The sequence below is a fragment of the Pongo abelii genome, chromosome 1 (genome assembly GCF_028885655.2).
Source record: "Pongo abelii isolate AG06213 chromosome 1, NHGRI_mPonAbe1-v2.0_pri, whole genome shotgun sequence".
NCBI classification, from domain to species: Eukaryota; Metazoa; Chordata; class Mammalia; order Primates; family Hominidae; genus Pongo; species Pongo abelii.
In genome coordinates this window covers 56,059,460-56,074,464 of record NC_071985.2, presented here as the reverse complement: position 1 = coordinate 56,074,464, position 15,005 = coordinate 56,059,460, and the positions used below count along the sequence as shown (strand labels likewise).

The window sequence follows — 15,005 nt, the reverse complement described above, 5'->3', positions numbered from 1 at the left end:
AATATATAAATATATAAAATATATATAAATATATAAATATATAAATAATATATAAATATATAAATAATATATAAATAATATATAAATATATAAATATATAAAATATATATAAATATATAAATAATATATAAATATATAAATAATATATAAATATATAAATATATAAATAATATATATAAATATATAAATATATAAATAAATATATAAATATATATATAAAATCTTTTTTTTGAGATGTAGTCTCGTTCTGTCTCCCAGGCTGGAGTGCAGTGATGCGGTCTCAGCTCACTGCAAGCTTTGCCTCCCAGGTTCATGCCATTCTCCTGCCTCAGCCTCCTGAGTAGCTGGGACTACAGGCACCTGCCATCACACCCGGTTAATGTTTTGTATTTTTAGTAGAGATTGGGTTTCACTGCGTAAGCCAGGATGGTCTTGATCTCCTGACCTCGTGATTCACCTGCCTCGGCCTCCCAAAGTTCTGGGATTACAGGCATGAGCCACTGCTCTGGGCCCAAATACATTTTTAAATTAAGTTTTTGTAAGGGGCTGTATCAAATGCTTTGCTGAAATCTAATGCCCATGATATTGATTCTGTAAACCATATTCATAATTTAAAAAAAGGTTAATCATATATGTCTAGAATGACTAACATTGATCCTGATTTTCTAACTGTTCATAGGAAGTGATACTCAAGAATATCATTTTAGTGTCATGTTTATTACAAATGACTCCATAATGTAACAAAGATGGTTAATGTGGAAACTTCCAGGTAATTAGTTATAAGAAAAAAGTTATTATAAATGAATGAGAGTTTTTTTTAACTGCCAAGTGGGCTTTCAAGACCCTAGGTGTTTTATTCCTTTAGTTATATGTTTTTCTTAATTAGGTCTTTGTCTTCATTTTAAGTAGGTATTAAAATGAAGTATAATTTTGGAAAATGATGAATTTGGAAACTGATGAATTTAAATATTCATATAGAACTTTATGTGCCATAGCTATTGAGTTTGTAAATCTATATATTTTAATTATTTGATTCCTAATTTCTATTATACAAATATCACTGCAATAATCGTATTTTTTTGTTTGTTTTTTTTTTGAGATGGAGTCTCACTTGTTGCCCAGGCTGGAGTGCAGTGGTGTGATCTGGGCTCACTGCAACCTCCGCCTCCCAGGTTCAAGCAATTCTCCTGTCTCAGCCTCCCGAGTAGCTGGGACTACAGGCACATGCCACCACATCCAGCTAATTTTTGTATTTTTAGTAAAGACAGGATTTCACCATATTGGTCAGGCTGGTCTCGAACTCCTGACCTCAAGTGATCCACCTGCCTTGGCCTTCCAAAGTGCTGGGATTACAGGCGTGAGCCAACACGCCCGGCCAGTAATTGTATTTTTGTAACAACCACCCAGTGAACATGCTATTCTTAGATTGCTAAACCAAAGGATTTCTTTTGCCACAAATCAGATTGTAAGTTTTACAAATTTACTGTCAAAGCTAATAAAATCTTAGACCATTCAATTGTCAACAATATAAGCCAACACTTTAACCAATTTTTAAAATAAACAATTTAGATCAGGGTTTAGCAAACTACAGCTCACAGGCCAGATCTACTCATACTGATTCATGTTCATATTGTGTGTGACAGCTTTCTTCCTATGACAGCAGAGTTGAGTAGTGCTACCAGATACCCTAGAGATCTCAAAGCCTAAAATATTACTAGGTGGCTTCTTACAGAAAAAAATTTTAGATCTCTGGTTTAGATTAACATTGACTATTATTAATATTTATTATAAATGGATACAAATAAGAGACAACTGTGGACAATGGGATATCTGGGACACACGATTAGAGAAAACACTGCATTGGCTGCTGTGGAATGCATTCTTTTGTAAAGTAATGTTCCCAAGGCCCTACAATTGTACTGAACTCGCACATCTGTGATAGGAAATGGGCTGATACTTACTAACATTGTCTAATTCTGGTATGCATATGAAAAGTCCAATTTGTATAAAACAGTATAAATACAATGTCGTTACTATCAGATGAAGTGATACATGTTAGGATGTGTGTCATAAATATGCAACAGAAGTATTAGATGTGCACTGACATCTAAGTAAATATGTAGGACAGATACAGAAACTGTCATATTCAGTCATTTGATGAATATTTATTGAGTGTCTATTAGGTGTGAGCCACTCTTTTTTCTGTCTGAAGATAAAGTTTCTGCTCTTATGGAGCATTTCTCTTATTGCAGGAGGGAGACAGACCCACAAAGTAAACATATAAATATGTAATATATTGGGATGTTATAAAGAAGTATGAATCGTGATAGGCTGGTAGAGGAATGACAGTGGGCATGTAATATTTATATAAATTGGTGAGAAAGGGCAGAGACATTGAGAGAAGGAGGGAGTAAGTCAAGCAGATATGCTTCAGAAAAACGTTTAAGCTTGAGAGAACAGCAATTGCACGTGTCATGACGCAGTAGTGATTTAGCCAACTCTGAGGAACAGTAGGAAGCCAGTGGGTTTCAAGGGATGATTAAGGACACTGCCAGTCAGTGATGCGGTCCTTGTGGGCCTGTGTAAAGATTCTAGAATTGTCTGAGTGAGAAAGAAACCATGGGAGGGTTTGCAGTGGAGGGATGACCTGATATGATTTGAATTTTAACGATGGACTCTGGATGCTGTGTGGAGAATGACCACAGGAGGGTTGTGGAAGTAGGGAAGCTGGTTAGGAGGTAATTACAGTTGTCCAGTCCCCTCCCCTTTTCTACTACCAAATGGTGACTTGGTGGAAGGTGGCAGAGATAGTGGTGGGTCATGAGGATTCTGAATATTTTTTAACCTCAAGAAAAAATATCTAGAGTTTCTAATAGATTGTATATGGGGTGTGTCAGAAAGAAGACTCAAGGATGTCTCCAAGACTTTTGGCCTGAGCACTAGGATGCAGGAGTTGCCATTTACTGAAGTGTAAAATACTATCGGAAGAACAGGCTTAGCAACAAAATCAAGAGTTTACTTTTTAAATTCTGGTGTGTAATTGTAATAGGAATGAAATGCAAAGACATTGTCTTGGTGAGTAGGACACTTCAGCAGACATAGATTTTACCTGGGATTCAACATGTTGTCAATTAAATCATACAGTCAGGATATCATGACTCATGAGGATTATCAATTTTTTTTCTAACATGCAAACATCAGACTATATTTTTAAAATGAAGATAAGCAAACATAATATTCTGTCAAAATCAAGCTTTTTCATAGGACTGCATTATTATTGAAATACTTACCTTTATTCAAAATGGTTTCTTTTTGTGTGTGAACATTTTATGTAAAACTTGTCACAATCAAATATAACAGATTCCATTTTTGGTGAATGCATAAGCCCCTTTTGAACAGATAATTGGCATGTTGGCATATCCGATCTCAGGAGAAAAGAGATTTTCAGTCTCTTTCCTTCTGGAATCTGCAGTTGAGAAGGAAACAGTAATGGAGACATGGTGGTTTGACTTTTAGTGAGTTCCTCTTTCTTATCCCTTTGTCAAACTAGGAATCATCTCTTCTAGGACACCTTACTTAAAAGAATCCAAATAAAGTACATACAAGTTGATGTTCTATGTCCCCATTACCAAATATTGTTTATAGATATAATGAAGACTGATGATATTTCGTGATTAAAAGTTACATTTTTTGACTTTGAAATCCCTGGACACACCTCAATATAAATAGACATAATAAGACTAAAGGCTTTGATATAAAAAGCCACCACTCAATGTGTTCTAGTGAAACAGCAGTATATGTTCAGTTCAGTTTGGAAAATAAAGAATTGTTGTTAGGAAAGACATACCATGTTGTTGTACTTATTATCTTTGAATCAGTCAAGCATGATGTCAGTGGCTGCATGAGCAGCAGCAGAAGCGATGACTAAAAATCAAGCATCCAGGTTGATGTAACCTCTGCTGTAATCTTGCTGTGTCATGTTTGGTAAGCCACTTCCCCTCTTTGAATCTGTTTCCTCCTCATTAGCTCAGAGAATGATTGGGTTTTCATAAGAAGTCGTATTTTTTGACTCTTAATATGGCCTTCATTTGTAACATGCTCTCTTTATTCTAGCTGCTATAAAATAATTACAAACTGAATGGCTTATAAACAATAGAAATTTATTTCTTAGTGTTTTCCCAGTTCCAAAGTTTAAGACCAAGATCAAGAACCTAGCAGACTTGGTGTCTATGAGGGCTTGTTTCCTGGTTCGTCGATGGTGCTGTCTCCCTGTGTCTTTATATGGTAGAAAAAGGGCAAGAGAGCTTCCTGGGGTCCTGATGATCAGGGCACAAATCCCTTTATGAAGGCTCTGCCTTTATGATCTAATCACCTTCCAAAGGCCCTTACCTTCTAATGCCAGCATCTTAAGGGTTAGGATTCCAACATAAGAATTTTGGGAGACACAAATATTTAGACCACAGCACGTGTTATTATCTCACAATAAGGCTTTGGCATAAAAAAAAAAAAAACAAAACCTGTTCTGATGAACAGCATGCATCCCTAAGTCCCAATGTAGATAGATAATGTTGAAGAGTTCCCCATGAGAAATGGTTTTCAACAAGGACAAACCAAATTCAAAAATGGAATAACCACCTTTCAGGGATGGTGGGTTAGAAATGCCATGTACATATTCATTGGGTGAGATGTATGGGTAATGACTTTTTAGGAAGACTTCTTTTGTTTGTTTACTTTAAGTCATAGATCATTATAAATCCACTTTGTCTTATGACTCTCTTACTGGATATTTTACTCTGAAATTTGTAATGTTTTTGTATGGAAGAGGTAGTAAATATTAGTTTGGAGGAATTTAATGATTGCTTTTTTAAAAAACTGAGAATAAGGCCATGTTTCTTGCCTAAATTTAAAAATGAGAATACAGTCATGCCCCGAATAGTGACATGTCTATCCTTCAGTTGAGGATAGACAGCATATTATGACAGTGGTTCCATAAGATTATGGAGCTGGGAAATTCATATTGCCTAATGGCGTAGTAGCTGTTGTATTTGTAGCAATGCCAGTGTAAACAATCCTACTTTGCTTTTTATTGTGATTATAGACTGTACTCCTTCTACATATAAAACAAGAGTTAACTGTAAAAGAGCCTTAGGCAGCTCCTTCAGGAGGTAATCCAGAAGAAGGCATTTTTATCATAGGAAATGACAGCTCCAAGAGTGTTATTGTCCCTGAAGACCTTCCAGTGGAACAAGATGTGGAGGTGAAAGACAATGATATTAATTCTGATCCTTGTAGGCCTATACTATTGTGTGTGTGTCTTAGTTTTTAACAAAACTAAAAATAACGCTTATAGAATAAGGATATAAAGAAAGAAATTTTTTTGTACAGTTATACAACCATTTGTATTTTAAGCTAAGTGTTATTACAAAAAAGTCAAAATGTTAGAATTTTAAAGTTTATAATAGTTACAGTAAGATAAGGTTAATTTACTACTGAAGAAAGAAAAATGTTTTAAAAATAAATTTAGTGTAGCAAAAGTGTACAGTGTTTATAAAGTATACAGTGGTGCACAAGAATGTCCTAGGTCTTCACATTCACTCACCACTCACTCACCGACTCACCGAGACCAACTTCCATTCATGGTAAATGCCTTATACAGGTGTACGATTTTCTAAAATCTGTTATTACTGTATTTTTACTGCTCAGTTTCTACATTTAGATACATAAATGCTTACCATTGTGTTACAACTGCCTATGGTATTCAGTATAGTAACATGTTGTACAGGTTTGTAGTCTAGGAGTAACAGGCTATACCATATATAGCTACTGACTATATACGGTGTGTAGTAGGCCATACCATCCAGGTCTGTGTAAATGCACTCTGATGTTTCTGCAATGATGCTATCCTCTAATAACACAATTTTCAGAATGTGCTCACTTTTTAAGTAATTTATGACTGTAAAAAAGGTATAAAAGAAGTTTGGACTAAGCCTGTCTGTAGATGCAGCCAGTGTGGATGAATATGAGGCATAGCATGGTTATGTCTGCCTACAAATACTTTCTCCCTGCCTCCGCACTTAGATGATTAGAAACTCTCTCATATATTCGAGTGAGATTATAAGAGGAGCAGCGTTGCTATGAGAAAGTTTCCATTCAAACATACTTGTGTTTACTGAGAGTTGGAGAGCTAGGTTATTTTGGAGGTTGGCTTCTGTTTTAGATTACTCTCACCTGCATATTAATATGGGTGTGGTTGAGGAATAAGCTAGCTCTCTTTGTGTTCTTTGTAAAGAAAAAGGGATGAGATTTGGAGTATCAGTGGAATGGTCATAGCATGGGATAGTATAAGAAGAATGTAATACTGCATTACAAGGTCAGGAACCAATGGTGGGATACTTAGATAAGGTGTATTAAAAAATGGAGAAAGATTAAGAAAAATATGTAAGGCCGAATGTGGTGGCTCACGCCTGTAATCCCCGCACTTTGGGAGGCCGAGGTGGGTGGATCACGAGGTCAGGAGATCGAGACCATCCTGGCTAACATGGTGTAAACCCCAGTCTCTACTAAAAATAAAAAAAAAATTAGCTGGGCATGGTGGTGGGTGCCTGTAGTCCTAGCTACTTGGGAGGCTGAGGCAGGAGAATGGCATGAAGCCGAGAGGCAGAGCTTGCAGTGAGCTGAGATCACGCCACTGCACTCCAGCCTGGGGGACAGAGCGAGACTCTATCTCAAAAAAAAAAAAAGAAAAAAAAAATATATGTAAATGTGTGCACGTTGAGTACTTTGCCTACTTCACAGTTTTGTTTCCCATATTCCTGACAAAGGTCTTTGAGTTTGAATTACTCTAAGGCTATTATAAATTCATCCTCCTTGAGGAAAATGAAGGTAAACACTTTAAAAATTTTTGTACATGTTTATGGGGTACAGTGTGATGTTTCAATGTATATATACATAGTATAATGATCAAATCAAAGTAGTTAGTATATCTATTCCCTCAAAAAGTTTATCATTTGTGATAACTTTCAAGGTTTTCTTTTCTAGCTATTTTGACATATACAATACATTGGTCTTAGGTATAGTCACCCTACTATGTAATAGAACATCAGAACTTATTCTTCTTATCTGACTATCTTGGTGCCCCTTGACCAACCTCTTTCCATTCTTCCCTCCTTTATACCTTTCACAGCCTCTAGTAAACTACTATTATACTGTCTACTTCTATGAGTTCAACTTTTTAGATTTCACATATAAGCGAGATCATGTGGTATTTGTCTTTCTGTGCCTGGCCTATTTCACTCAACATTATGTCCTCCAGGTTCATCTATGTTGCCACAAATGACAGGACTTCATTCTTATTTATAATTGTATTCTATTGTGTGTATACCACATTTTCTTTATGCATTCATCTGTCGATGGACATTTATGTTGATTTTATCTCTTAGCTATTGAGAATAGTGCTGCAATAAACATAGGCATAAGCATAGCTCTTTGACATAGTAATTTCAATTCTTTTTGCTATATACCCAGTAATAAATTTTGGGGGTCATATGGTAGTTCTGTTTTTATTTTTTGGAGGAACTTTAATACTATTTTCTCATGTGAATTTAGTAAAGTTGTAGGATACAAAATCAACATACAAAAATTGATAGCATTTCTATACACCAATAGTGAAATATCTGGAAAAGAAATCAGGAAGGCTATCCCATTTATAATAGCTACAAAAAATTAGGAAGGAATTTAACCAAGGAGGTGAAAGATATCTACAATAAGAACTATAAAAAATTGATGAAATAAAGTGAAGAAGACATAAATGGAAATATATCTCATGGATTGGAAAAATTAATATTGCTAAAATATCTGTACAACCCAAGGCAATCTACAGATTCATGCAATCCCTGTCAAAATATCAATGACATTCTTTACAAAAATAGAAAAAAAATACTAAAACTTGTATGAAACCCCAAAGATCCTGAATAGCCAAAGCCATCCTGAGCAGAAAGAACAAAACTGGAAGCATCATACTATCTGACCTCAAAATATACTACAAAGCTGCAGTAACCACCATAGCATGGCAACGGCATAAAAATAGACACATAGACCAATAGAACAGAATGAAGAGTCCAGAAGTAAATCTACACATTTAGAGTCCACTGATTTTCCATAAAGGTGCCAAGAACACACACTGGGGAAAGGACAGTCTCATCAATAAATTGTGCTGGGAAAGCTTGATATCCACATGCAGACAAACTAGACCTTTAACTTTCACCATGTACAAAAATTAACTCAAAATGAATTAGAGACTTAAAGACCTGAAACTATAAAAACTACTAGAAGAAAACATAAGGGAAACACTTCATGACATTGGTCTAGGCAAAGATGTTTTGAATATGATCTCAAAAGCATGGGCAACAAAAGCCAAAATGAACAAGTGGAATTATACCAAACTAAAAAAGCTGATCAGCAAAGGAAACAATACATAGAGTGAAGAGACAACTTACAGAATGGGAAAAATGTTTGTAAACTATGTACTTGACAAGGAGTTAATGTCTAGAATATATAAGGAACACAATCGCAAACCCAAATACTCTGATTAAAAAATGATCAAAAGACCTGAATAACCATATTTCAAAAGAAGACACACAAATGTCCAGCAGGTATATGACAAAGTGCTCAATATCACTAATCATCAGGGAAATGCAAGTCAAAACCACAGTGAGATATCGCTTCCCTTCGGTTAGAATGGCTATTATCAAAAAGGCAAAAATTTAAAAATGCTGGTGAGGATGAGGAGAAGAGGGAACTCATACACTGGGAATGTAAATTAGTAAACACTTTTTGGATCCAAATTTGTCTCACATAAAGTATATCAAATGAAACGACACTGAGGAAAAAAAATCCTGATTTTAAAATAAATTTAGAAATAGAAATATTAACATATTCAATACTATAAAGTAGTCCATTCTGCCTGAACAAATTTACATTTTTATGCAAATCAAAATACCAAAGGGATTTTTTGGGGTGGGAACTGGTTAAGCTAATCACATTGTTCATATGGGAAAAAAAAAAAGTGACAGGACAGTTCTTCACACAGGGTTTAATGCAACATTCATTAGGATGATGCAGAGTGAAATACTCATGCATGTGTTGAGGTGTAAAAGCAGCCCAGTGGTTGGACATGTGGGCTCTGGAGGTAGAGGGCCTAGATACACATCTTGCCTTTGCTACTTACTGGCTTTGGGATCATGGGAAAATTATGTAATATTTCTGGGTTTTGTCCTAAATTTTAATCTGAATATTAAAATAGTATTATGGAATTGGCATGGAGAGTCAGTGAATTAACACACAGTGCTTAAAGCAGTGCAAATTAGCAACAGCATTACTATTTCCATCTCCATCAGCACCCCAACAATGAACAAAATGGAACGTCCAGAAGTAGGCCCAAATGCTTGCGGGAGTTTAGTATATAATCCAGGTGTATTGTAAAAAAATAAGGCAAGCATTACTCACCAAATGGGCACTCAGAAACCTGACTAGCCATCTGGCAGAACATGGTAGCTACTCCTTCCTTAAACTAAACAATTCCTGACGGACCCATTACTTAAAGGTCTAAAAACTTAAGATGTACATTTTCTTAAATTACACATGTACTTACTTATGACTAAGCAGTCCAAATCCTAGGTAGTTACCAAAGATAGATAAAAGCATATGTCCTTACAAAAACTTGTACACAAATAGTCTCAGGAGCTTTATTCATGATAGCCCAAACAGTATACAACACAAGTGTCCATGAACAGGTGGCTGGATAAACTAGTCATGATATATTCATATAGTGAATGAAATACTACTCAACACTAACAGGAATTAACTACTGAGCATACAACAACATGGAGGAATCTCAAAAGTGCGATGCTATGTGAAATAAGCCAGACATAAAGGACAACATACTGTGCTATTCTATTTATGTGAAAATCTAGAAAAAGCAAAGTACAGGGATTGAAAGCAGGTCAGTGGTAAGCCAGGGATGGGAGAAGGAAATTGAATGCAAAAGAGCATGTGGTTATTTAGGGAGTAATAGAAAAGTTTTATATTTTGGTAGTGCTGATTATACAACTGTATGCCTTTGTCAAAACTCCAAACTGTACATCAAATTGTCTACTTAAAATGGGTGAATTTTGGGCTGGGCATGGTGGCTCATGCCTGTAATCCCAGCACTTTGGGAGGCCGAGGTGGGTGGATCACAAGGTCAGGAGTTCAAGACCAGCCTGGCCAAAATGGTGAAACCCCGTCTCTACTAAAAATACAAAAAAAAAATTAGCCAGGTGTGGTGGTGGGCACCTGTCATCCCAGCTACTTGGGAGGCTGAGGCAGAGAATTGCTTGAACCCGGGAGGTGGAGGTTGCAGTGAGCCGAGACTATGCCACTGCACTCCAGCCTGGGCAACAGAGCGAGACTCCATCTCAAAAAAAAAAAAGTGAGGGGTGTACTTTATTGTGTGCAAATTATGTATTTATAAAGATGATTATATTTTTTAAAATTAAGGCATAAAAGGTATGGCACTTTTAAAGCAGGTCTCTGATATTCTTCTATACTCTTCCCTTGAAATGATGGAGCTCTGTTCTTTTCCTTGAATCTGGTCTCTGGTTGCCTGGCCAAGATAATATGACCTTAAGAAACTGGCAGCTTCCACTTTCCCTCTTTTGAGACAGTTCCTTTTTGGAACCCAGCCACCAAGCTGAGCCACATGGAAGGATCTCAGCCAACAGGTAGAATCAACTGTCAGATGCATGAGTGAAGAAGCTTTTGAGATGACTCCAGTTCCAGGCACTGTCTGATTGTAACTGTGTGAGAGACCCTAAGTGAGAACTACAGCTGAGGCCAGTCTGTTTCCAGAACCGTGAAAGACAGTAATAAATGATGGTTGTTTTAAGCCACAATGTTTTGGAGTGATTTGTTATGCAGTGTCAGATAACTGGTACAAAAGATTTGGCAGAAAATGTGGGATATTTAAATAGTTTCTGAATGGGAGAAGCTTTTCTGTCCGTGACATAAAATGTATAAGCCAGGGAAATAAATATTGATAAATATATTAATAAAAGTTACAGGAGGAATAAACTTTAGTGACCTATTGCACAGAATGGTGACTACATGAAATAATCATGCATTGTATGTTTTCAAATTGCTAAAAGAGTAGATTTTAAATGTTTTTACCACAAAAAATATGTGATGTGTGGATTTATTAATTAGCCTGATTTAATCATTCCACATTGAAAACATATATCAAAACTCTACATCATACCCCATAATTACATATATAATCACTTATCAATTTTTAAAAATTTAAAAATTATAAATTTTTCTGTTATAAAAAATATCACGTCTTTTTTTGTTTCTCAAACAATCTGGGAAAAATGTTCCTTCATATACAACATGGAATTTAGTTGTTTTACTATATCATGAGCATTTAGAAATCAATGAGACAATCTAGCAAGTGTAGAAAATAGGCATAGGACATAAGTGAAAAATAAGATAAATCAATATGGCTTTTATACATATGCACAGATTGTTATGCTTATTTGTAATGCAAACTAATGCTGCAATATTACACCATTTTACCCATGATATTGGTGAAGATAAAAAGATGATGCAAATTCTCAGTGTTGTCTAAAAAGTTTTTAAACATATTTTCCAATATATTCCTGGTGAGTGTGTAAATTGGCTCAATCTTTTTGGAGGTCACTTCTTTTTTTTTGAGAGGGAGTCCCACTCTGTCACTCAGGCCGGAGTGCAGTGGTGCGATCTCTGCTCACTGCAACCTCCGCCTCCCAAGTTCAAGTGATTCTTCTGCCTCAGCCTCCTAAATAGCTGGAATTACAGGCACCTGCCACCACGCCCAGCTAATTTTTTTTGTATCTTTAGTAGAGGAGGGGTTTCACCATGTTGGTCAGGCCAGTTTCAAACTCCTGACCTCAAGTGATCCGCCTGCCTTGGCCTAAAATGCAGAGATACTTTGTGTTAGATAAAATAATAGTGGCTTCATGAAATAAAGGTTTTTTTTTTTTTTTTTTATGTAAGTTGTAACACTCTATGCATTAGGATTAGGTTAGAGAGTCCGTACCATTTAGTCATTCAAGGATCTAGGCTTCTTTTATGTAGATTCTTTGTAGTACTGTAAGATTTCAGAGTCCTACTGCATTGCCTGAATTTAGCTGCTAGATGATGGGAGAGAGAGAATGTGTAAGACTGTCCACAGAGTTTATGGCCAGGCCTAGAAGTGACAAGTGTGTGTGTGTGTGTATGTGTGTGCCTGTGTGCTACATTGGTTAAATAGTGCTGGTGAGATGGTGGTGGTTATGTGGGGGTATAGAAGGATTCACTGAAAATGATTGATTAAAGCAAATTGGGGAACTGCATTTATTTTAGAGTTTCAATATTATTCAGTGCTCAGAAAGCTTGTTTATTCCTTTCAAACAACCCTGTCAGATCTTCTCTTTGGATTTATTTTGCATTATCCAGGCAACTTGTACATCGATGTCCTTAGTCTCAGAAGTCTTCTGCTTTAACTATTTCTGCAATTTGGAGCCTTTGCATTTTTCAATAAAAAAGCAGAGTAAGATATTACTCTCATCTGTGTTAGAAGAAATAAGAAAAAAATCACAAATAAGATATGTATTAATATTTCAGGCCAAGATTTTTCATAGAATAAAAACTATTTGTGTTTTTCTTGCCCTTCATGTTTCTCAAGAAATAATACACTTGGAAAAGGTACATTAAGATTTCATTTATTTCCATAATTATATTTTCTGATCATTATTAAAACACATTTTGACACCTGTCTCTTAAGAATTGTTTTAATAAGAAACACAGTGGTATATATTGAGTATTTGTATTTATTTGAATAAAAAGTTGGTAACATTACACGTTTTAAAAACTTAATCTTCCCAACTATATTAAAGAAAGCAATCAGAAAAAGTAGATCTGAAGCATCCTTAATCAAACATAACTAGGTGAACCGGTGTAAAATATTTCTTGACACTCCCTTCAATAATATCTGTGTTCCAGTTAAACAGATTTTTTTAAACTTACTTACATACTGCCACACACTCTCATCTTTGTGGCTCTGAATGTGAATATACCGCCTCATATTTTGTACCAGAAAAACAGAACTCCTACTCATGAGTCAATGATCAGATCAACTGTTTTTTCCTCTGTGGAATTATTGCTGTTCCTTCATACAGATTATTTTTGACAATTAAAAAATACAAGTAGCTTTTAATAATGACAGCATCTTATAAAATTTCAAAATATCATTTTTCTCCTGCTCAAATAAAATCTCCATTTGTCACCTTTCCTTAGATCCTATTATGACTTGATGTTCATCAGCCCTCCTGGGATCAGCCTGACCCTACAGAGTTGGATTCTTTTCTTTTCCTTCCTGGTCTGCCACTGGCCTTCCAGGTTGCCTTAATGCCCAGATCACTTGGGTTATGCTAAAAGTATGCAACTTGATAAAAAGTTTTCTTTTATCTTGGAAATGTTAATAAGCAAACCAACTCTATACATGTTACATAAAACCAGAAAACAGTAATTCTCAATTAAGGCAATGTTAGTAATTATACAGTCTACTATACCAGGACATACATGGGTGTCCTAAATTCTCAGGTATAAGGAAGAGCCAGGATTGAAGAAACATAGAAACTTAGGTAAGAAATAATAAATAGAACAAACTACAATAATGAACAGAGCAAGGTGTAAGTTTTTATATGTATCCATAAGATTAGCAACTGAGAATCTTGGCAGAGTAATAGGACTATATAGGGTGACTATATAATTTATTGCTAAAAGCAGGACACTTTTGAGAGTGAAAAGTTGTGCTATTAACAAGTGCCCTGCAGGATTACAGGCATAAATCAGGACTTTCTGTGGCCAGCTAGCCCCAGATGAACATATGGTCACCATAAATTAAGCAGATGGTGAAAGAACTAGGCAACAGCAAGTAGATCTGAACAGGTAGATAGAATTCATTTAACCTTAAAGCAAAGGTCATGGGAAATTTTTCACAGCAAAGTAGGGAAGAGAAACGGAAACAAGGGCAGCCTATTCTAAGCAAAGTTCATTATTAAGCCAGCTCAGTAGGTGATGGAAGTTCAATCCCCTGGACAAACTGAAAAACGAGGGAGGCAAAACTTACGCTCTAGAATTACCCTACCAATGAAGTGAGGGAATTGTGGTATTAAGACTCCAACTCTTAAGAGTCATTGAGGGTTGCTCCTGAAGGAGAATTCATCTTTGTTTGTTGGAAGCTTTCTGAGGTTCTGAGAAAAAAGCCGTCAGGCCCAGAACTGCAGATGCTGGCAGTTGGAAGTCTGTGACAGAGGTATGAATGTGTCCCCCAGAACACCAGCTATGTATTTCTGTTTCTATGGTTACAGCCTAAAACAAAGTGGCCATGAAGGCTAGCTGTAGCTTGAGAAAGATAAGCTATCCTAGGTAAAATGATGTTTGCTAATCATTTTTGATTGATCAATATTCGTAGGATAACACAATCTTTGCTTGTTACCTCGTCTTGTCCTAGAAATTGGTCCTCGTTTTAGGAGAGTTTAAAATAGACTGGTAAACATTTAAAAATATTTCAAAGAAGTTTTAAATTCAAATTTCATAATTATATAACTGAATATGAGGCAGTTTTCTTAGGTGATTCTTTAGAGTTTTAAAAGAGTATTTTTTTTAATGTAGAAAAGCAGGGGATTGGACTAGAAGGAAATATGAGAACTGTTTCAAAACACCCACATATTGAGGGGACTATGTGGGAGGCCCATTGGGAGGCTTTTCTATTACATTTCTAAACTGATAATTTGTTTAATTCTGAGACTACTCTTAAACTCCAGTGAGAATTTGGACATTGTTTTTACTGTAGAAAAAGATTTCAAATGAAATATTTTTTATGGCCATCTCCAGTGTGGTGTTATTTAATGTTACCACAGTATTTGAGACTGTTTTTTCCAGTGTAA

At 35.7% G+C, this 15,005-nt stretch overlaps 2 long non-coding RNA genes across 2 annotated transcripts; one reads left to right on the top strand and one right to left on the bottom strand.

Annotated features, from left to right (window-relative positions):
- The first annotated feature begins 2,452 nt into the window (after nucleotides 1-2,452).
- Nucleotides 2,453-10,929, top strand: LOC129048543 (uncharacterized). The gene is made up of 3 exons (XR_008510951.2): nucleotides 2,453-2,738; nucleotides 5,099-5,257; nucleotides 10,652-10,929. It is a non-coding gene; the product is annotated as an uncharacterized LOC129048543 (long non-coding RNA).
- Nucleotides 10,930-12,394: 1,465 nt separating this feature from the next.
- Nucleotides 12,395-14,400, bottom strand: LOC129048542 (uncharacterized). Its single transcript, XR_008510940.1, has 2 exons — nucleotides 14,186-14,400; nucleotides 12,395-12,622 (listed from the first exon to the last, which is right to left on the bottom strand). It is a non-coding gene; the product is annotated as an uncharacterized LOC129048542 (long non-coding RNA).
- Between the last annotated feature and the right edge of the window lie 605 nt (nucleotides 14,401-15,005).